Genomic DNA, 25,212 nt, shown 5'->3' with positions numbered 1-25,212 from the left:
AAAAAATGTAAAGCCAAGTTATTCTTCCTGGAAACAATATTTTCTTCTTATACTCTCTCAGAGTATAAGCCAAGATGTTTATTTTTTGAGACAGCATTCAAAGCAGGAGCACAATCAGCACAATGGACAGTTGGTGTTTATGATTTCAATGTGGAGTCATGAGTGAGACCAGGTTTGCTTGGACTCATGACTTTTAAAGATGTGTATTTCTCATGGAATGGAAAAAAAAACAAACTGGGCTACGTTTACTGATATGTCCAATTCCTGTCTACTCTGGATCTGGTTCTTAATTTTATGCGCTTGATTTTGATTTCATGAACCATTGATAGAGGCCCATGGATCACCACTGACTTCACTTAGGTTACTCTTGGTTTGCCTTAGTGTCATCGAAAAAAATCAGTCTTTTATCTCTTTCTCTGTCTCTTTCCATCTCTTTTCTCCCTGCCTCGCTTTCTCCTCCTCCTGCCTTTCTTCCCCCAACCCAGCTGTCCAACATATATTGTTCAATCAGATGTATGCCACTTCAGGTAAGTGATAATCTTCCAGATTCCAGACCCCAAACACCATTGCCACGTGGAATAGATCAGACCTCCACGGTCAAATGCACATGCTTCTACAATATGAGCTAAGGGCTAACTCTTCAAGTTAGCAGGTGCATTAGACTCATATTCCATTGTAAGCTGCAGTTCAGAGAGGGTAGTTAGAAGAATTACTCTGTTCATGAGTTTCACCGTGGTCCTTCCATATTCAGTGTGCTCCCAGTTCTGGGGAATTGAATAATGGAATGTGACTTGTCCTACATCTGTGGGTACTAGGTTTGATCTGTGAGACCATAAACCAAATTTCTGGATTCAGACTAAGGTTCGAAATCTAGCACAGAAACAAGAACGAATAGAAATGCCAGGATCCACCCGTCAATTAAATGAATTGCTAGAATTCAAGGCCTTGTACCTACGCCTACAATAGTTTTTTTTAATAGATTCATAGATAGGTAGAGTCATAGATTTCTAGATTCATAGTTTCATAGATTTTTTGCTGATGTTGTTGTCAGTCCGTTCACTAGTTATCAACAGAAGAACTACAGCTGTCTGCTGAATAACACATTTGTTTGTACAGTAGATTGAGAATATGTGTACCTGCAGTAAACTCCTTGGGGGTATAAACAATGTGCTTATGAAGAGACCCCGTGTCATTAGAATAATCAAGAGTTGTAATGCAATAAACAGTCACAGATGAAAGTATCCTACAGATATTCTCTCATGCAATATTGCAGTTGGCGTCAAGTCCCAAGTACAATCAATTCAAACTGTTGTTTTTTTTCCTGTGGCAGGCACACATTTTGTTACATAGGATGTCTTGGAATCAAGGGGAGGCTTTGTTATGGAGCATTTGTTGATGAGATGGTAAGAACTGAGTGCCCATGCTTCATAATTAGAGAGTCCCAAATCCTTCTTGTGAAAACTAGTTAAAATTTAACTCATGTAGTAGGCCTTGTTTGGAGAGTATAAGCAGAATTGAAGTGGTTCATGTGCCTCCAGCAGACTTTCATAAGGGGGGAATTTCACAACCCCAGATTAACTGCATTTTTTTACACATGATCCAAGAAAGCTAGATATAGAATCAGGGTTCAAATTATGGTAGAGCTCGGGAGGGAGAGCAGGGGGATGAGCCCCTGCCATAAGAGACAAGAGCCCACCTGTAAGATTTGAAAATCATTACCTGGGGGATCTCTGATTTTATTAGGGCATCATGATGGGCAGCCCAGCTTTTTTTTGCACACTCCTCCACCCCCCAGAGTCAAAGTGTAATTCAAACCCAGCATAGATTCATAGAAGTTGAGGGTTGGAAGGGACCTCAGGAGTCATCTAGTCCAACCCCCTGCTCAAAAACGAGCATCCCCAAATAAATCACCCCAGCAAAGGCTCTGCCTAACCGGGTCTTAAAAACTTCCAAGGACCGAGAAGCCACCAGTTCTCTGGGTAACTTGTCCCAGTGCTTTACCACCCTCCTAGTGAGAATGTTTTACCTAATATCTAACCTAAATGTCCCTTGCTGCAAATTGAGACCATTGCTCCTAGTTCTGTCATCTGCCACCACTGAGAACGGTTCAGCCCCAAACCTCCCCACTCAAACCAGGCTGTATTTTTCCATGGTTGCTCCAGCAGCCTACAGGTTCCCCAATCCTGATATAGTGAGGTATCCATATTAAGGTTTGGAAATCCACATAAACAAATTCATAGGACATACTGTATGCATCTCTACCCTCCTATGACAGAGAAATGGGGCCCCATGTAGTTTTGCACTGTACTTGCTACTTTTCAGTGAATTACTTGGTTTTGAGATCTCACAGGAGGAAAGGTACAGGCCAACGCACATGTGAAGAATATGTGAATCCCCACAGGTACGATGGGGTGTGGCATATTAACTTGCTAAGAGATCACTCTGCAACAAATAATGACATCTGGGCAATAATAGTAACTATGACAATGAGTCACGGGTTCCACCAAGTCCTAAAAATTTCAGATTTTTTTTTTCCAAACTAGCTGAGTCTGAATCCTATTTTAACTATTAGGTATCTAAGTTCTACTTAGTCATTTAAAGTCCAGATCTCAATCTGGAAATGCCAAGAAATATCTATTTTGGGGGTTGAGAGGGCAGGAATTGCACAAAAAACACACACTGTAGCAAAAATACTAAAGAAAGCTAAATCAATTCATGGGAGGAATGAGAAACCAACATAGCATTTGCCTTTTTGGGTGCTGTAGCCTTTACAGGTTATTTTTTTATCTAATTCTTTATCTACATTTTGGTAGTGAACCTTCCATCACAAGCCAGGACCCAACTGTGCCAAGCCCTCTGCAAACACAGGCTAGCAATGGCTTCCTTCCCAATGAACTGGAATCTGGATATGGTGATCAGTTGTATCATTTGTTCATTGAACACAGGCCATGGCCATAATATGAAAATGTCCTGTAAATATTTGAATTTGCTTGGGATTGAGTCATGCAACTCCTATAGACTTTCATGTGGGTACTCACAATGACAACATTAGATCTCTATCTGAAGAGCTGTTGGCTTATGCACTGATATAATGGAATGGACTTTCACAGAAAAATACAAAGGATGGAGACATACATACACCACTGAGAGCACATTTCTTACAGAACAACCACTACCCCCCATGACCTCTCTATCCTCGTGCTCAAGGGAAATCTACCTAACATCTTTAAAAGGTGAAGTTGGGAACAAAAATTCATAAGCTGGCTGGACAAAGAACCAAGGACTAAACACTGATATTGGGTTTACGATACATTATCATTTATCCACTTTCTCAATTCTTTCCGCATAAAGGAAGATGAGAATGACCCTCCTCCCTTTGGATGGGCCTTTATATCCCAGCAGTCCACTTCTTTTCTTCCACTAACTGTGGGTGTGCTACCCCAGAGAATTTCTCTCAGTCCCTCCCCTCTCTTGTGCTTCACTATGCCGTGCCTGGCTTCCTGTGATCAGGGACTGCATGAAGAATGCCTTGCATTCAAAAGCTTGTCTAACTTTATCCCAACTACATAGTTGGTCCAATAAAAGATATCACCCTAAGAAATTCTTGCCGGAAGGAGAACGAAAATTGTTAGCAAAGTGACTATTACAGATAGAAAGAAAAGCTAATGGAACCATTCTTTGGTGACAACTGCAAAGGTAGCTTTTGCCTCCAATATTAAATGTGTGTATGCAGCATCGTAGAAGAATTACTGTCCTGCTTCTCATCCAGTAAACGTACGAACCAGCATTAACTAAGTGTCATGGAGTGTCTCCCCTGGGATGTCCAAAATAAAATAGTTCATTATTCAAAGATTCAGAATGCCAATGTCTGGCTTGCATCAGATAACAACATTTTAAACACATTTCTCTAGTGCTTACAACTTGGTGATCTGTTAAGTTCAATGAACCCAATATGAGCTGAACAACAAGGAAAAAAATGAAAATGACTAAATCATGCCTAGGGCTTTTAACTTCCTGACTTCTGTCTCTTTTAGTGCCTCGATGATGAGAGACACAAGAAGCCTCCTGCAATCTGATTGTTTCCCTCTCGTTCCCATTGTCTTGTTCTTCCTCTTGGTTTAATGCAGATGCTACTTCACGAGGTGAAAGGATTTCTTTTTAAGTGGAATATGTGTATTCATTTCTGTAAGATTATCAAGCTCTCAAAACTAATGTCTACCTTGGTAATCCTCTTTCTGTTGTACCAGAAGAGCAAGAGCTGGACTCCAAGGCTAGGGACAGACATTGCACACAAACTGGTTTAAGTGATCAGAAACGGGTTTAAACCGGTAACAGAACAAGCACTTAGTGCACATAAACCAGTTTCAAAATGGCTGAAACCGATTTGAGATAATCCTGGTTGAATGCAGTATCAGACTGAAAGGATTTGGCTCAAACCACTTTATGCAATGCCTGTCCCAGACCCGAGGGCTTTAGACATCCTGGTTTTAAAACAAACCACAAACAGAGCACAGCATTATCCTATCCTGATAAGCTCCATCGCTGGCTTTCTTTTACCATCTGCCTGACAGTTTCCTTCCTCTACCATTTAGCCCTTTTTTTAACAGTTACTTCCACTTTTTCCTGTTGGTTGTGCCATTATTTTTCTTCCTCTATTTGCACCAGCTTCACCACATGACCTCTGCCTTCTGTGTCTCCTCCTTTTCTGCTGCCATTTCCATACCATGTGCCTCGTGGCACAGAGAAGCCTGAAACCCCACCTCTGACTTAGCCCTGCTATTTTGCCAACCTCCATCTCAAAGCACACTCCTTCCAGGGATTTATAAGCCTTCATAGCTGAGAGGACTCACATGTGTAACCCATTGAAACAGATGCTGAACAATCACACACAAAGTCTGGATTCGATTCCTGGCTCTGCCATTAGCCTCTTATGTAACCCTGGGCAAATGACATCACTTTTGGTTCCCTATTTAGTTTATAAGATCCTTGCAATAACAACACAACTCCTTCCATACACATGCACAGTGTCCATCCCACTTGCGCTTGGGTTTCCATAAGGAATTACTTTCTTTTTTCTGACTAACTGTGATGATATGAGAACAATCTTTCTCAGTGGGCCACTGCAGCAGTAGCTTGTCCTGAATCATCCAGACCTGAACACACACAATCTGAACCTGGAAGTACACCATGGAAGCCATTCTTGGCTTGTCTGGAGTGACTGCTTTCTTGCCCACCAAGACCAAGGCCTCAAGAGTAGATATACGTGTCAAGAGTAGTGACACACATATCTTTCAGAGTAGCTGCCTGGCACACAGTCCTGCCTGTGCTGACTCATGAGAACATGGGTGCTGAGGCAGAGCAGTTGCCCAGATTTTCAGGATGATTTCTGGGATTTCTATATTGTCATCCTAGTTAGGGCACAATTCTATTTCCTTTTGTGTGACTAAATAGAACCTCTCTAGCCAGGTAAGTGGATTTTTTTGGCATCTATACAAAGGTTGCTATTCTGTTACCCCTGAACCATGGACACATAAGTATGCACCAGTGGAGTAAATGCACATAGTAGGCTGTGTATCGTCCAGGCAGATATGAAGCAACACACACTTATGCATTCTGGATGTCCAAGTGTGTGTAAGTTATGAAAAGGTAGCTAGTCAGAAACCCATGAGTAACATATATTAAATTGAGAAGAAAGAGGGCACTCCTATGTTTGAACCACAGTAGCTCAGAGGTTAAGGAACTTACCAGCAATCTGGAGACCTAGGCTCTACGAGGGATTTGACCCTGCATCTCAGACTTCTCTGCACAGTTCAGGTCAGGGGTGACATGCTGGAATCAATGGGAATTTTCCTTTTGAGTTCTGTGGAGACAACACCACACCACTGGGGTTAGTTTCTAGTTTGGAAACCAATTAGCAGGACGTCGGGCACTTGGTTTCATTTTCTACATTAATCTCTCCATCTATGAAAGGGATACGGGACATAGTCACTCTATAATTATTCCAATCCTCCTCAATAGAAAGTATATAGGTAAAAGCATTAAAATAACTAGAAACAATACTTTTGGAAGGTGGATGGTAAAGAAACTCTGTAGCAAGGACACTATCTGCTGATACAAACACACCATCACCTCTCATCAGTTCTCAGGCTCCTTGTACCTCACATAGCCCCTACCCCTGCTGTTTCCCTCTTTCAGAACTGGTGGTGTGTAGCTCATTGTGCAGATGTTTCTCCTAAGCTAGCGAATGGTTATTTTTTAAGTGACTTACAGCAGATGTTCCCCAGTTCCCAGGTGTGCACATGCTCCTTTTCACTCAGTGAAAGCTCACTTGAAACACAGCAGATTTCATTGCCCCTGTCCATTTGGGCTAGAGAGTTTGCACAATTGTGCACACATGACATTGCTCTCCTTTTAGCATGCTGCGTGTCCATGGTAAGCCTGAGTAATGGGTCTCCCGGTTCTCTTCTCTGATAGGCTACTGGTTGAGAACATTTTCTCTGCATCATGTTTCTTTTACAGTCTTTGCTTTCCTCTGGAACGTCTCCTTTATGTCACATTATTTTTTGGTATGAACTTTTCCCCTAACCACCCTGGAGGTGCACATTATTTTTCACAAGGGCAACTCTGTTAGGCTCAACTGCTATCTGCCTCAGTGATGGAGCAAAATCATACAAGCCCTCTGTGCATAAATAGTAGCTACATTCTTTACTTTAAAAAATATGCATCCATTGTAAAAATACTCATAGTATATTTTATAAAAGAGAAAAGAGATGAGTTTAATAAGCATGACATTTATTATGGTTTGTCCGATTCCATGATTTATGGTTTGAATATCCTCTAAGCCCAAAGGGAGGTAATTCCAACATGGATCTAAGGTAGCAGGAGGGTGCAAAAGCCCCCTTGGCTCACCAAAAGCATCTGAGAATGTCTCCTAGCTAAAAGGGAGGCGTACACCCAATGGAAGGGAGGGGCCATCACCAGGGAGGGCTATACTGAGATTGCTCAGGGATGCAGGGGGGCGGTCAGGAAGGCCAAGGGAGTGATGGAATTGGGACTAGCGACCCGGATCAAGGGCAACAAGAAGTCCTTTTTTAAATACATAAGAAGCAAAAAGAAGGTAACGTGGGACCCCTACAAGACACACTAGGAAATCTGGTCATCACACCAGATGACAAAGCTAAACTATTTAACAACTTCTTTGCCTCCATTTTCCTGACCAGAGACCGAATAAGCCCCCCCACCAGGCCCCCCTCAGGCCCCAGGGGAGGCGAACCTAGGCCAAGGATCAGTGAGGATCTAGTCAGGAAACTTCTGGAGGGACTGGATGTATTTAAATCAGCAGGTCCGGATGATCTCCACCCCCGAGTGCTGAGGGAAATGGCTGAGGTCATTGCAGGACCCCTGGCATGGCTGTATGAGCACTTGTGGTGCTCTGGTGTGGTGCCAGAGGTCTGGAAGAGGGCCAGTGTGCTTCCCATTTTCAAAAAAGGGAGGAAGGAGGACCTGGGGAACTATAGGCCCGTTAGTCTTACCTCGATCCTGGGTAAGCTTTTTGAGAGAATTATCCTGGCACATGTCCACGAGGGGCCTGCGGGGGAGGTTAAGGTTAAGGGCAACGAACACGGGTTCATTCAAGGCAGGTCCTGTCAGACCAACCTGGTGGCCTTCTAGGATCAGGTCACTAAATCCTTAGATGCAGGGGTAGCGGTGGACATAGTCTTTCTGGACTTTAGGAAAGCCTTCAACACTGTCTCTCACCAATTCTCATTAAAAAACAGGTGGACTATGGTGTCGACACCTACACAGTCAAATGGGTTGCTAACTGGCTGGAGGGCCGCACTCAGAGAGTGGTGGTGGATGGGTCGTTTTTGACTTGGAGGGATGTGGGCAGTGGGCTTGGTCCTCGGGCCCGCACTGTTCAACATCTTCATCAGTGACTTGGACGAGGGGGTAAAAAGCACCTGTTCAAATTCGCAGATGACACTAAGATGTGGGGGGATGTGGGCATGCTAGAAGGGAGGAATAGGCTACAATCGGACCTGGGCAGGTTACAGGGGTGGGCGGATGAGAACAGGATGGGATTCAACACCGACAAGTGCAAGGTGCTGCACCTGGGGAGGAAGAACCGGCACCATACCTACAGGCTGGGGAACTCCCTTCTCGTCAGTGCAGAGGCAGAAAAGGATCTTGGAATCATCATTGATGCCAAGATGAACATGGGCCGGCAGTGTGGGGACGCGGTCAGGAAGGCCAACCGCACCTTGTCGTGCACCCACAGATGCATCCCGAGCGGGTCTGTCACAGAGCACTCAGGTGCCCTGTGCCTGAGAGCAGAAACAGCTTGGGATAGGCCCCTAGTGGCAAGAAGGGGGAGGCTCAGCTGCCAGTTACCAGGGCAGCCAGAGTCACAGGTGCTGGTTGCTAGGGCAACTGGTGTGGATCCAGCTGACAGGAAGGGGCAGGGCCTGGCCCTTCTTAAGCCCCAGGCATGAGGCCAGGAGGGCAGTTCCCCTCTGGCAGCCAAGGGAGGGGGAGCTTGGCCAGTGCAGACAGAGGGGAGAGGCCTGACTGCATGAGCATCCCCTGATTGCTGCTGTGGGTTGGAGTATTTCCTGGTAGGGATTGAATGTTGTTTGGCTGGATGGTTTAGCTTTTTATGTTATAGCCCGGGGGCTTTGTGTTTTTGTGTTTGCTGTTTTGACTGAAGTACCGGATGAGGCTATTAGGGGTTGGAGGAGGCTTCATAGGGGATCCACGGTAGTGTGGGGACCCTGGCGCCAGAGAGGGCGCAGCATTTGGGGTGCATTGACCCCAGCCCCAGAGCAAGGGGGGCAGTGAGGAGCCTGGAGAGAGGGCTGTGAGGAGTGAGAAGCCCCAGAGCAAGGGGGAGGGCAGTGGGAAGCCCTGAGAGAAGGCAAGGACAGGGCCAAGTCACAGCAGGGCCCAGGTCGAAAACCACGACAGTACCGTCTGTGAGGCTTCGGCTGCAGTGTAAGGGAGGAAAAGGAGCCGCAGCTAGCGCCCTCTGGCACCGGGGCTTGTAAAGTGGGCAGCCTCCTGCTAATTACATCAATCAATCAATCAATCAAGATCAAGGTGTGGCAGGTGAGTAAGCAGGCGGTTGACCCATAACAGGAGGGCGAAGTCACCAATAGAAAGGCTCCAGTAGCAATACTCCTGTCATAAGGTCCAAGGACGTGATCCTTCCCCTTTATGTGACACTGGTCAGGCCACAGATGGAGTACTGCGTCCAGCTCTGGGCGCCGCACTTCAAGAGGGATGTCAGCAGCATGGAGAGGGTCCAGAGGAGGCCACCCGCATGATCGGGGGCAGCAGGGCAGGCCCTATGAGGAGAGGCTACAGGACCTGAACCTGTTCAGCCCCCGTAAGAGAAGGCTGAGGGGGGATCTAGTGGCCTGGTACAAACTAGTCAGATGGGACCAGCAGGCAGTGGGGGAGTCCCTGTTCCCCCGAGCACTGCCAGAAGTGACTAGAAATAACGGACACAAGCTGGCAGAGGGGAGATTCAGATTAGACATCAGGAGGTGCGACTTCAAGGTCAGGGCGGCTAGGATCTGGAACCAACTTCCAAGAGAAGTGGTGCTGGCTCCTACCCTGGGGGTCTTTAGACAAGGCTAGACAAACACCTTGCTGGGGTCGTTTGACCCCAGTACTCTTTCCTGCCATGGCAGGGGGTCGGACTTGATCTGCTCAGGTCCCTTCCGACCCTAGAAACTATGAAATAAACTATGAAACTATGAACATTGCAAGAACAGCAAAAGCAAACAGCAGCAACCCCTGGGCTCTGAAGCGGGTGAAAGCAGAAGCTCTGGCTAGACTCCAGCCCATGAGATGGTGAACTCAGAGCTTGCTGCTCCCATGGGGCTACAGGAGCAGCTCATGCATGCCAGGCCATGAGCTCATAACTCACAGTACATGTAGGGTACAGCCAAGGTTGGAGGTCATACCTCCCTTGCCTCATTATTGGATCCACTGCTGTCCAGATATAGAATTTCCCAGGCACATAAGTAGCAAAAATACCCTGTAGGCAACCAAGAAAGACTAGAATGCCACACGAGATAACTAAGGGCATTTGTACACGCCACGGGGGTTTGCTTCAGTTTAATCCTCCCTAAATTGAAGTGGTGGGTCTTTAAAAACACTGCTTCAATTTAGGGCAAAGTAAACCCCTGTGGCATGTACACAAGGGTCAAGCCCAACCCTTACCAGCCTCTCTGGCAGCGGGGAGGGGAAGGCGAGCTGCTGGCAGGCTGTGCGGTCCCTGAGCTGTGGGGGGGAAGAGGGGAGGACTGGTGCTTCCCTCCATGGCAGCAGCGGCACCCCCCCAGCAGCAGCCACCCACAAGCACCCAGCCCAAGAGGTCCTGGAGGGCACTGCAGTTGCAGAGGGAAGCACTGGCCCCTCGCGCAGCTCAGGCAGGCAGGCTCCAGGGAGAAAAAAAAAAAAGATCAGTCTCGCTGCTTTTTTTCCCCCCTTCAGTGGAACCTGCCTGCACGGGCTGCCTGCACAGCCCTTGAGATGCACGGGGCCCGGTGCTTTCCTCCGCGGTGAACTAAACCACCTTGGAGATGTTTTATTTTGCTGCATCCCAAAGTAATTTAACGTGCATTACGCCACCAACGCATGCAAACAGCTGTACCATTAAAGCAATGCAAAAGGGCATTAAGCCACCTTAAAGGCCAATTTTGTGGTGTGTACAAGGCTTGACTGAGGGTAGACTGAGGGCAGAATTCTGTTCTACTGCTAAGATGACTTGTGTACATGCATGGCTGTCAAAATCACACAATGGCTTTTGACCAACTTGGTCTAATAAAAGATTTAGGATTTACCCAAAAAACCTTCTCTGCCTATATCCTTAGACCAACACGGCTACAACCAACGCCTCTGAAATCACACAGTAACATTCTTCACAATTAGCTTGAATTATGCTAAGATGCCTAAAGCCTTACCTGGGTACATTACTAAGCTTAGCCTACTGCACCTACTTGAAAGTGGCTGGATGTTGCCTCAGAGACGTCTAATGCCATGCACACCGCACTGCAAACAGAAGTTACAAAAAATCGAACAAGTTATACGTTAAAGTTTTTATACTACGCTACACTACACTACAATCAAAGTACACTGTACACTGCAATGTGCTTTTGACATATTATTGGGAACACACACATACACATGCTGATATGCACATAGCATATGGATAGTGATGAACATATATACAAACACTTCACGTGTAAAATAATGCCTCGGTCTTATATTATTCTTTCAGGCACGCTACAGAAGCCAAAGAAAGATCTGGAGGAAAATGTCCATAGTTTGTGTGTTTTAGACCCTTTTGATTTATTTAAATTTACATAACATTAAAATGCAGCCACACAAAAAAAGCTGTAGGTGCCCTAACCATCCATTAGAAGTAAAATGATAATCACCCAGAAGCAAAAAAAAAAAAAAGAAAAAATCATTTACAAATAATGAATTAAATCAGCCAGCCAATAAATCAATACAGCAAAAAAGCCTTTTTAACGCATCTAAGGAATATACCCTCAATCTTCCCCCCAAACCCTATTAGAAATAAATAAATAAATAAAGAGATTCATATATTCAGAGATTTGAAGGCCAGAAGGGACTATTATGATTAGCACATCTGACCTCCTGCAGAACACAGGCTACACTATTTTACCCTGTAATTCCTCCATCTGGCCTATAACTAGTCTTTGAGCTACAGAATACCTTTCAGAAAGACGCTCGGCTGTAATTTAAGAACTTCAAGTGACAGGGAATCTATGCGTGTTCCTTGGCAAGTTGTTCCAGTGGTTAATTACCCCTGCTGTTAAGCATTTTCGCATTATTTCCCATCCTAGCTTCAACTTCTAGCCATTGGAACATGGTCTGCCTTTGTCTGCCAGACTAACAAGCCCTCTGGCCCTCCATAAATAAATAAGAAATGCCCATCCCTAAAAGCTTTGGCCTTCTTTGCCTGTTCTTAAAAATCACATAAATTTTGTCATAACATCCAGTCAGTTGTCTCTCTCTTTTACAACTTCCAGCAGTCCTTAAGTCATAAACAAGCCAATACTCCAACAGATCTCGAAGCCCATTAGGGCCCACCTGTACCTTATCCCTGGAAACACACGGCCTCCAGTTTATTCTCTGCCTCCAAAGTTTGTCGAGCACTGGATGAAAGCCATCTAATATATGTACGTTCTTGCACTGTCATTATTATTGTGTTGTCAGTCTGTGTTCGGCCTTTTAAAAGTGTTTCCGTCTGCTGTAGCTTTTGCAGTTTAATTTCCTTTCTTTAAACTAACAGCCCATTGAACAAAGGAAGCATGTATGGAGACATTAAAAATAGACAGAGGTTTCGGGATCATTATTAGTACTGCAAGTTCACAGCTTACACCATAATGGCTCTGTTTCATTATAGCAAATGCCAAGAATGGGTAGCAATAACGGGATACATTTGTGTTATTCTGGATCCACAATTCCAATTACAAAGCTAAAATATCCTAGGAAAAAACAGGTCATATCCCTGGATCTGATCTTGCCAGCTGCGCTGAGCACCCATAACTTCAGCATGACACAATAATAATGACAATAATAATATTAAAACGTGGTGCATAAGAGGGTAAAATATGATCTTTCACAAGGTACAGGGTAAAGCCCAGAAAGGTTAATGACAGATTGGGAGGAAGGCTGCTACATCATGGATTTTCTTCTTCCTTTTGATGTGAACATTCACTTGAAACTTGTAAGCGTTAGCATTTGCAGCAAGTATTGCATGACATTGGAGGTATGAGCAGTTTAAACATAAAACCAGTTATCTGTAGTACTTTGGGATCTCAGGATGGGGACATCACAACAGCACTGCATTAACTGGCAAGTGGCTGTATTATGGTCCTTCAGACAGGGATGTTCATCAGCACCTGTGAAACACTACGGCAGGTGATGACTTTCTAAGCTTAGTGAGTGGGGTTAAGTTAGACCCAACCCGGCAGTTGGGAAGGTAAAGTGTCCCTGCTCATGAAGGCACATTGGCCGATCCAGTGCAACTTTTGCATATCTGCACTAAGTAGAAGCTAGTCCTGGGCTATTCACATCTGAATGAAACAGCTACTGAATTCCCACAGTTTAGTTTCCACTTTCAGCAAGATTGAGTGGGCACACAAAGCAGTTACAGTACAACAGATCAACCTGATGTATGGCAAGTCCTGCCTCCATATTTGTTTCATTGGTCCATCCCTGATATATGACAATATATACTTTTCGGCAAGGCTGAAATCTCGACGGGTGTGACTTGGTGACGGTAGTGATGATGATGAGGGACTGAATCATCCCACTCATACAACTGATTGCACTCTCATTGACAGTGATAACTGCTTCAAAACTCTTCTCTCTGTGAGCAGGCAGGCACAGCTTGGGTATTTATGGCCCAACATGTTCAATACATACACTGGCATATGTGACGAGCCCAGATGAAGATGAGACAAAGAAAAAAGAAGTGGGACTCAAGCTGAACCCAATTAAAGTGGGATTGATAATGGGAAAAGCACACACAGTATAGATGTCTGCACTGTGCTATTATATTCTAGAAAGAAAAACATAGTAGGAAGAAAACACTGCAGTTCAAAAAAGCTTTCTGACTCATTCTGGCTGCCCCAGTGCACATACTATAATAGCGTTTTAGGATTACTTTGACTCTGACATAGTTTTAGCCAAGGGTACAATCTGTCACATTGAATTCCAACTGTGTGTCCTCCACTAGACAGAAATATATATATCCATATATCAGTAAAATTTGCCATCTGTGCCATTATCCGACTGCATAAATTTCAATCTGAGCATATTTGTTAGCTTTAATCCCCAAAATTAAAGCTGTCATTTCCTCAAGACATCAGTGCAAGTATCGACTTAACGGCATCATCCGTAGGCATCTTCCTCCAGAATATCTTCCATAGGTGTCTTCTTCAAATCAGGTAGGGGGAAAAAAAAACACCTTTAAATCTCAGGGCAGGGATCTGAAATGTTTTCATGCTAAACCTCTATTTTTAAGTCCATCCTTGAGACTCAAATTAACACAGAGGGGTTAAAGGTCACCACTAGTTACGGTAGGTTAAACTCATTGCCCCTGTCATTAATCTCTCTCCCTGGGCTTTCTGCTTTAAACTGTGTTGCTATTCCACAAACAAGTTTGGATGAACCATACCTGGTTTGTTCAGATATCTGCTTGCTGAAGGAGTCCTGCTAAATGCAGGCCACTTCATTAGGAATGTGGAAAAGTCAGTGGAGGTTTAATTGGATTAAGCTCTGTGCTCTACCCATACACTGGCAACTTTCGTGACAGCTTGGCTAACAAGATAATATGCAACAAAGAGGTCTGGTATTCAGCAGGGCCCCACACCTTAGCTAGGGGGTATACACCTGGAGACTGTGATAAGCAACAGAATAACAGGCAGCTGACAACACCGCTGCTCCGCTATTGTCACAAACCTCTGCAGCAGGCATGCACATCTAGGTGAAACTCAACCCCCAAATTTTAGCAGTGCAGAGTGATTAGTCTCAGCTGGAGACTCCTGAATGTCATGTCTGCATCAGCAGGCAAGCAAGACTGGAGCTGTAAGCAGCCATTTGGCCCTTTCCCTTGGAAAAGCAAAATATCTGACTGTGGACAGACTGGATGGAGCACATTTGATTTAAGGCAGCAATGTCCTTTTCATGACATTATTCTAGCAGGAGCACGGTCCATTGGAAAGACAAGGCTACCCCTTGTTTTGCTACCAGCCTCCTGTTGGGCCGTGGCAAACTTGCTCAGCCCCAGGATTCTTAAAAGTGCTCTGTACTCACAGCTGGAGCCAGGGTTTCAGATGAACCCAGCTTCCATTTTGGTAACTAAAGGGATGGACAGACTAAAAAAAAAAAAATGCTATGCACATTTAAAAAAAAAAAATCTCGCCTTTAACCTTGACAAAATTCCCAGCAGCAGCCATGGGTCAGATAGGCATCTACACTTGAAACACCTAAAAGTTAGATAACTTCTCCCAGAGGTTTAGGCACCGATGGGGAGACTTAAAGCATCTGAAGACAGATCTATGTTGGCTAGATAGAGAACAGGATTATAATCCACTGCTAAGAGGCCATTCTTCCATGTTGAAACCACAAAAAAAGAACTTTCTCCTTCACTTCACATAATGGCTTGAATTATGGCTAAGATGCATAAATACCTTTCACCCTGTGTGACAGTCTATCCTATTGTGCATGTTTGGAGGTTATTAGCTGGTGTCTCAGAAGTGTCTAACTCCATCCACAGTCCACCATGATTCAAATTTGCCATGGGCACACAGAAGTGCTTGGCAAACCCTCAAAATTATAGATGATCAAAAACTATGTCTAGAAACTCTTTGACACTGCCCTGAGACCAGGATCATGATTTTCTTGTCTACCTTTCCCCCAGTAACTTAATGTTTAAGGTACCCGGTCAGGATCCAGGAACCCAGGGTCTAGACTTAGCTGCCGCTGAGTGGATGTGATCCCAGGACGAGCCAACTACCATGGCAAAATTCAGACAGGACAAGGAGCAGCTTTCTGTTGAGGCCAAGACACTGGACCAGCAAGATGAAAGCGTTGGGACGGCGGGGGCCGTTATAGGTGACCACAAGCTGAGTAGGAGTCAACCCTTCAAGAAAGATACGGGCAAATTGGAAAGAGTCCAGGCAAGGGCAACAAACATGGCTAGAGGTCTAGAAAACATGGCATATAGGGAAAGGTTAGAAGAAGCAGGTTTATTTTCTCTAGGGAATAAAAGACGGTTTATTGAAAAAAGAATTTTTAAATATAAAGAGGGTTGTTATAAAAAGGATAGTGATCAACTGTACTCTGTGTCCACAGGGGAAAGACCCATAATGGATTTAAATTACAACAAGGAATCTGAGGTTAACTTCTAGGAGGAACTTTCTAACTATGAGGGTGGTTATGACCATGCAATGCAGAATAGTGCCATGGGTGTCAAATGTATGACTTGAGATATTCATCAGCATACACGATGCATTTGGCATTAAGGAATCATTGGGAAAAATGAAGAAATAGCCCTAGAAACAGGGTCCAAAACCCAGGATGCTCTCCTGAAAGGGCAGTATCTTGTTTCCTGGACTACTGAATGAAGGACACTTCTTTGCTCTCCTTTTGGCCTCATGACTTTTAGCCAACCAATGGAACATCTTTAATAGGTGTTGATTCAAAGGTGCTCCTAACCATGGTTGCCTCCTAGGTTGGTAGTTATAGTAGATGTTAGTTTAAACTTCCTGGGACTAAGCCCCAGGTGTCCTATGAAAGTTTTCCAACCATTAAGCTATTTATGAAAGAAAAGGAGTACATCTATGAATTTGTCTGTGAAGGTATCTATCTACTCTGTTCAGAAGTCATTTTTAGATGTGCATGCCTTGTACAGCCAGCGGGGAATCAAATTGTCACCTATAAACTGGTTCTGAATCAATATGATAAATGCTAATGAAACCCTTTGTGAAGTTTTGAGATGAATATGACAACATTTACATATTTCATGTAAGTCTTGTTGAGTGGCAGTCAATTAACTCCTCAAAGTCTTTGAACTACACAAGGTCAAGGAGGATTCACAATTTCTAACTATGAGGGTGGGTACGACCATGCACTGCAGAATAGTGCCAATCGAGTCCAATACTGGACTCACAATCCAGTAGCAGAACTGATAAAATTCTGCAAATGAAAATGTTCATATATCATTTTCAACTGCACATGAAATGGAGCTCGTGGAGCATGCAGCTGTAAAATTGCCACTGAGACAAGGAAAAATCTTGTTAAAAGAAGAAAAGAATATCGGAGCACCCCAGTTTACTAATATCTAATGTACTTTCTAGGCGCACAAGTGATGGTGATGTAAGGTTGATGAATCATGCAGGATTCAAAGCCATGTATGTGGGTTAAGAACACAAGCAAATTGTTCATGCTAAGCTTCACTAGTTTCTCAGATTTGCTTTTTCTACTATAGAAGAAAGGTTTCATACTGGAGACAGTGTCTATAGGTAGACGCAAATGGAAGGGGAAAAGGTCAGTAATTCTGGCCCTGGATGTTGGCTTAATCTCACCTTGCTCACCCCTCTGGGCGTAGGCATGGCCCCTCCACCACCACCATTCATCTGAGCCTGATTTTATTTCCTAATGGAAAAGGGACAGCCTTCTGAGTAACTTCACAAAAATGATAAAATGCCATGGCTCAGAAAATGTAAGGTGGCAGTTCTGGACTCTCTTTATATGTGCTTCTGTGTGTGTTAGAGTTCATCAAATATCCCATGGGCTTTCAGACCATGTGTGGTGGTGCAGAATGGGAGATTTAAAAAAAAGAATCAGGTCAAGCCAGGGTGGGTGTTCAAAATGTCATCCAGTTGCATACTCCAGAAATTGCAAAATCTAGACGTCTCAGTGGGATCTGAAGAGACAGAGAACTATGCATGTTTAAAGTGTCTTAACATGAGAGATTTGGGTGCAGCTAAAATCTTGTGGGAATTATTAGATATGAGATCCAAAGAACTCAAAGATCTCCTCCGAATAATTAATATGAGACATTAACCAATGAAACTGAAGGTTGTAAAGACTAAAATCCATTAAAAATAGCCATAACAATTATTATGTTATGAGCATTTAAAGTGGGATTCATTTATTTAGGAGACATGTGTGACCTAATATGAAGAAGACTAGAACTGTATACTTTCAAAATTTGCTAAGGTTGAAGTCTATTAGCCATTTCATTTGCCTACAGAGGGGAAACATGGATCTGTGAGTAACAGCCTAGCCTGTGACTCAGGAAACCTGACTTCAAGTTTTGCACTTCCTGTTGTGGAAGTCATTGAAGAGTGGCATGAGAATGCATCTACATTTAAAAATAGAATCTTAATACAGACCAGAACTAATCCCTGGCTTTTTGCCTGTGCCCGGCATGGCAGAATGCCATTGACTGCCATACACTGGAGATGTGGTGCAATATCTACTGAAGTGAACAGGAGGCTTTCCATTCACTTTCGTGACTAGCACTGTAGTAGCAGCAGTAACAGAAGGACGCAGCACCTAGCTATCGTGATAAGTCCTGTACAAAAAAATATCAAAACAACTCCTGCTTCCAGTTGCTGAGAGAAGACAGATGTCAGGAGCGGAAGCACAGTGTTGTAACACTTTCTAAAGCATACAAGTTATTTAGAACCCTACATCCTATTCTTAAAAGTATCTGAGGCCTTTACAGACAGATTTTTGCAATTATTTAGGTGACAAACTTCCACTGAATTCAGTGGGCCTTAAGGGCCGAATCCAAGGTGGTTCTGTCGGCAACTAAATGGGATTTAGGGAGCTGAGGTGGGAGGAGCTAGGCCGCATGTCTCATTTTTTGGGTGAATGCACTCGGCAGTGGAGGCAGCGGTCCCTCGAAATCGAGGATGGCATCTCTGAGGCTTGATGCCCAACACAGGTGCCTGATAACCATCATGCATCCGTTGCTTGCGTGCAGATTCTTGGCTGGGGGCCTCCAGGTATCACAGCCCTGCCCCCGTCACCAATCCTACATCGCCACAGGACTTTTGGACCTGACAGAAGCCTGCATGTGGCATGTTTAGCGTGGGGACTCCAGTGAGCAGTTGGGTCTACATGGTCTTGGTGGTTGGTGGCTGAGTTCAGTGGCATGGCGACTGGGGTCATTTCTCCATTGCAGCCTTCTTCTGCCTTCACAGCAATTGAGGCCACAGACTTCCTTCACCTGCTCCACTGTTGAGGACTTCTTGGATCATTCTTTGTCTAAACCTCCCCCTTGACCTTACCGCCAGGTAGGGTGGTCCTACGAGGAGCATGAGCTCCAGATGGCATTGCTCTCAGGGTCATTGGAACACACAGGCCTCTCCACCACAAGGTGACGATCGTTGGAGATGTTGGGTGAATGCACTAGCCAAATGCATTCACCCAACCACTTAAGTGAATGCACTCACCAAGAGGTGACCCATTCACCCTGCCCCTGTGGGCCAGATCCTAGCAGCAGTGGACTTAGCGGTTGCAGTGGTAGTAGTGATGGTGGTAGAGGGGCAAACAGTAGATGGCCAAGCAGCACTGGGGCAAACAGATGTGTTGTATGCAATCTTGGTGATTTTGTATGAAATCTTGGTGATTTTACAAGTTTCTGCTAGCAAAACTATCAAGATCAGAGATTTTTTAAACATGCTGGTGCCTTACCTCAAGCTTGTTTCCTACTCCAGCCTAGTTTGTGATAGCAAAAACCTGCCTTCTGGAAGAAAAAGGTAGGAAGACCTCACAAGGTTACAGCACTCGCATATCTCCTTATCAGTACTTATCTACTGTGGTGCTGGAATAAGCAATGCATAGGTCTTTATACTGGCCCTTCATATCCGTAATGGATTTCACCCACAAGTCAATCTTGTTTAGTTCAGCCTATATAGTTCATTTCCTCACTCAGTCATGTTCACCTAACTATAGCAGCCCATTGGGCTAATATGATTAAGGCACACCCATTTCTGTCATTAACAGCCCACAAGAAAACAATGCAGATCATATCACATCAGGGTGGCTTTAGCTCTCCAACCTAAGTGGCCAAATCCCCATTTATAGCTTGGTCAAGGCAAGGCTTGCCCCTCTGCCCCTCCAATTGCAAGGTACTCTTAACTGTTCTTCTGCTTCTTCAATCACTACTGCCTTTTTCTTTCTGTGGGTGTTCAAAGCCTTCCATTTCCTATGCTGTGACACAAGATACCCCATCACAGGTCACCTTTCAGTCAGGCCTGTTATGTAACATCAAAGCTAAAAGGGTAAGAGAGGAGCTTCTGACAACTGGAACTGGAGAAGTGCTGGAGAAAACTTTAAGAAGGTGAGAGAGAGTAAATCAAGCATGCTCTCAGTCAAGAGAAAAATGGTTAACTTTTTTTTTATCTACCAGTTCTTTACACGCAGGGCTCTGGAGCCATTTTTGGTGAATAACTGCTCTCTGATTTAAAACATAGAAACAGTTGAAAATCTTTCTTAGAAATACGGGCACGGTTGATCAGGTAGATGTGATATCTTTTATTAAACCAATTGAGTAGCTGGCCAAAAGTTCTTGGCAAGTTTTTGGGTGAAATCGCTCTTCTTCAGGCTTAGGAAGTCTCTGCTGTTCTGAGACTCCAAGAAATGAGAAATGATGGGCACCTTTGGCTACTTATCATCCAAGAAAAAATGGAGAATATATATGTATTTTTAAGCAGTAAAGTTCTTTTGCTGAAATGTTGACAACATTTGACTTGATAGGGTGTTAAAAACAGTAAAATTACCATTGCTATTTATCACTTACTACTTGGTTGTTCAAGTGTCCATGATATGCCATCTGGGCTTGTGGACAGAGGTGATATCTTTTAATAGACCAACAAGATTTTTGCAAAAAAAATAAATAAATAAAGGGGTCTATGATTTTCATGTCCTTTAGGTTAGGTGAACCTCTGTCCACGAGCCCTGATTCCTTTTTTCTCTAGACCAATATGGCTACAACCTGGATACCTGACACATGATATGCTAGTCATTTGCCAGGTAGTTAGGCCTCAGTTCAACAAGATACTAATACACACACATGGCTTAGTTGGCTATAGGTACCTGTTGAGCAGTGCACTTCAATAAGAGTACAGCTCTATAGTCTGCACTGGATGCCTACTAGCTTCTAAAGTAGGTTTAAGGCACTGAGCATGCTTCTTATGACTTTAGGATCTGCTTAGTAGGCAGATCTTCCCATTCTTGTGTTTTGCTACCTTAATGACAGTCAGCACAGGCTGTGTCACCCTCAACTGAAGAGGCAGTAGAGCATTCCCTCTGTGACATACTGATCTAGAAAACTCACTCTTGTGAACATTGGTCCAAAATAGCCTACTTCGTTCACCTTCAGGACCCACGTTAACGTTTCTTTTCACTAAGGCCCTGAAGGAAAAGTAGCTTGATGAGGGCTAATTTTTGTACAGTTTAAGTAAGTTTGTGTTGTGTTGGGTTCTGCCAGGGTGTTATCTGTTGGGTTATTCATTTGATTATTTTCTAGCCTATGGCCTAACTGCCCAGAGCAATAGATAGATAGACAGACAGATATTTTATAGAAACATTATGAGTTTGGATAGAAATCCTCAGCCAAACCATAGCAGTAGTAATAATTCTGAGTTTACAGACATCCAGAAATTATGAGCACACTGCACTTTTGGAAAATATATTACATGTGGGATAGCTTGTGTCCCTAGGGTAAGTGTTCTGCTTCTTTCATGACCCATAACTCAGGAATATGGCAGGCATTAGCACTTTACAAAACATCTTCATTCTTCACAGTGAAGACAGATCCCATAGAATACAGAGCATCTTACTTATTTGGCAGTGATTTGAGTCATTTTATTTTTAACACTAACTTTATGTGGTCGATCTCACAGATAGGTGAGGGAAATAAGACGAGGCAGTGGAAGTGTATCTAATTTTATATTAAATATATCATCGTTGTGATCTGACTTGTTGTACTGCTACGGTAAATTACACACCATAAAACAGGAAGAAGAATGGAGCTGATGCATAATACAAGAGTCTGCCTGGGTGATAATAAATACCACATAAAGCTGTAAATACACACATACATGTGTGTGAGTGTGAGGAAACATAAATAGATCTTCCACTGTGCTTGAGAAGCCAACACATTTCGGATGTGTTGGACTGCAGTATGGGAAGTAGCTTCCAATTCTGCATCGAATTGTTATTTTATTTAAATTAATGGGTAATACCTTGATTTTGCTGCCAGAACAGTGAACAAGGAGCAGGGATGCTTTCTCAAATAGATAGTATTCATCCAACTTAATGCTTTATGATTTAACATTAAACTATTTTTCACGTATCATTTTGTGTAGAAGACAGGCATTTACCTTCTGGTGTATGTTTTACAATTAGAGCAGAAGGGAAATATTCTCCTAAATCTTTTTTTGGCAAAAAAGCCACCAAATTATTTGATGGATTTGGTTTTTGCCAAATTGTGTCAAAAATGCAACCTATTCTTTTTCCAGAAATGTCAAAATGTTTAAATTCAATATTTCTAAAATGACATATTCAAATTTCACATTCAAAATGACCTTTAATTTTGAAATGTCATTTAACATGATACTGCTGCATGCAACTCATAGGTTGGTATAGCAACTAAAGAGAGTCAAAAGGTGCCAATATTTTTCCTGCTGGGAAATTAGGAAATCTCCTTTTCCCTTACCTTCCAACATTTCCTGTGAACAATTTTGTGGGTTTCAATCAAAAGCAAAGTATTGTTTTGTGTTTTTTTCTATAAACATAATTGCATTTTATAGTTTGCTTTTCTCTTTGAAGAAGTTTGAACCATCCAGATATTTTCTGTAATAAATTCGACTCTGAAGAAAGAGACAATTTCCACTTGAAGAGTGCAAAAAGAAAATGTTCACTCAGTTGTAGGCAGTCTCAGGTGACTGCATTTCATTGCTGGGCGAAAAAAAGTCTGTAACGATGCAACATTTGACAAACTCTACAAGATTTTTGGAGTGGACATAGCTAGATAAGGAACTTATGACAACGAGCATTATATTTTGCATTGTTGTCGTCTGTGTTTAAAATTAAAGGAATGTAAAAATATACACCCTGATTTAAAACCTTTGGGAGGGTGGGGGTTATTTTGTACTTGGACCGTTCAGAAATAAAACATTGCAAACTAGCCATTCAGATCCACCCAGAAACTGATGCTGTCAATTATGACATTGTCCTGCCAGCCACCACAAACTAAGGGGCAGCCGAAGTCCAATGGCACTGAAACAAAGACATTGCTAACTAGTTATTTTAATTTTTACAGTCATAAATCTGTGAGTGCAGGTCTATGCCCTGGCAGAACAATTAACTGTATCTTACTTCTAGAATATGCTTTTGGAGTTATCTCTGCATTATGTGGACATTGCCCTGTAAGTGCTACAACAATAACATTAGTACTAATACTATTTTTATTTTAGTATTTTTAGTATACCACAGTCCAATGGCACTGAAAGAAAGTCATCGCTAATTTGATATTTTACAGTCATACAATGCAGAAGATATATATCACTGTAGTCATGTGCTTCTATCACTGTCACTATATAAGAACTAGTCCTATAAGATCCTATTAAGAGTATAATGTTAGAAACCCACATAAACCTACATATAGGTTAAAAAAATGATATTTTTCCCCTCCTCCACTCACCCTTGGCACCAGTTTCTAGAACAGGCTTATTTCACCAATGAACCATTTTGACTGTCAGCTCAGATTAGGTCAAATTAATTCTCATTTCAATAATGGACAAAGATTATCTTTGACAATACCAATGACCTCACATGTCCTGACAAGGGCAGACATTCATAGTCTAGGGAATGGCAGAAAAAAAGATGTATTATAATAAAATGTGCAGAAAAGGAGCATCTTTAGTGAGCTAATATTAATATTATACTTTAGACATGTTAAGTACTGGGTAAGGGTTATACCTGATAAGTTAAAGTTTGCTGATTTGTATTTCAGATTTGATGTTTGCCGGAGATCAAGCTTGTTAAATCAGTTTTTGCCACCAACTAAAAATAATGTAGATCTTATTTTGGGAGGGGGATAAGTCTATAGAAATCCAATTCAATCTCCTCAATAGGTGTGGCAGCTTTGAGTTTCATTAGAACATGCACATGTCAAAAGTTACACGTGTGTATAAATAGGGTTGCTGAACTGGGTACTGAATTAGAGGCACCACCAACCTACTCAAAGTTAAATGCATGATTAAGTCTTTTGTTGAATCAGGGCTTTAATAGGATTCAACAAGGATGAAATTCCCCCCTTTACATAAGATTTATGTATTATTTGAGCCCTCAAGACAAGGCACCTGTAAGGGTAAGGGGTATGGGCCTCGCATGTCCCTCTGAACAGGGTGAATGTCACTTCCAATAGACTAAACTGCTAAAGGAGGCTGAGGAATGCCTATCATTAATAATATCCATGACTTGACCTGACATTCATCTGGTATCAGGGATGGCTTAAGGTTGGTGAAATGAATCTTCTGTCTTCCCATCAATTCAAATGAGCACATCCCTGATGGTATTCTTAACCCAAAAGTTCTTTAGTAGCAGGTGGCACTGAAACAAAAATTTCAGCTTCAAGTATTATTTTTTCCCAACCTCTCCTTTATATCTTAATATTAATCTTGTTGTTGTTGTTGCTGCTGTATTTTTACCTAGCATTCTGTTGGTCAGAAAGCTATATGCTCTATATGCCTGCATGCCCTATTAATAGAAAAATAGTAATAGATTCTATCTAGTTAATTAATGATCAAAGTTTTATTGGAAAGTGATGACCTATAGGGGTGATATTCTATTACCGTTTGTCTATGTCTACAGGAATCACTGCTGTCACCAATGAAAAGCAGTCACCACACAGATTGAATATTGCAGTTGTTCAACAGTAGACAAATACATTACAAAATGTTTAGAAAAACAATTAAAACAGAATATTATACATGACTGAAGTTACAAGGTAATTTTTGTTAGGTAAAATGGTATTATTTGGCCTAATATTTGGTCAGCATGTAGCATTAAAGATTATTGGGAATGAAGGAAATGTTTTCACATACTTTTGGGTGAATGTTTCTCCTTTTTGAAATCTTACAATTTTTTAAATTGAAAAACTGAAAATGTTAAAAAGTGACCTGTTCTACAGAGTAGGTTAAAAACAAAGAGATGTTTTCATAAAATTTAACATACTGTTTTTCCTAGTATGTTTTCCTAATCCTTAATTTTGACATTTAATGAAAAATCAAGCATCCATTAACACAGTAGATATGGGAATAATGCTAACTGAAAACATGAGGCTTTGCCTAATTTAATTTGGCAATGACTGTCTCATTTATGTTGTGTTAGTTATTTTATGCTTTTTACCCTGAAAATTTTCTATGACTGATTTGTAGCTTGGATCCATTTGTTAGACATACCCAGGAACTGAGCTTGGTAATTCTCCACAAACAAGAAAGAAAGAGATAATATCTCATATATTTGAGATTTGAATGGGAAAATGTCATATGTTCCCATGCATACTTGAGTGTTTTAAAATAACATGGGCTTAGGTCATTTAAGGTTAGACTGTCCTCAACTGTTGTTTGAACAGCTGTCCGG

This window comes from Crocodylus siamensis, chromosome 1, assembly GCF_052110815.1.
Source record: "Crocodylus siamensis isolate JL-2025a chromosome 1, ASM5211081v1, whole genome shotgun sequence".
Classification (NCBI taxonomy): domain Eukaryota; kingdom Metazoa; phylum Chordata; order Crocodylia; family Crocodylidae; genus Crocodylus; species Crocodylus siamensis.
This window is presented reverse-complemented; position numbering follows the sequence as displayed.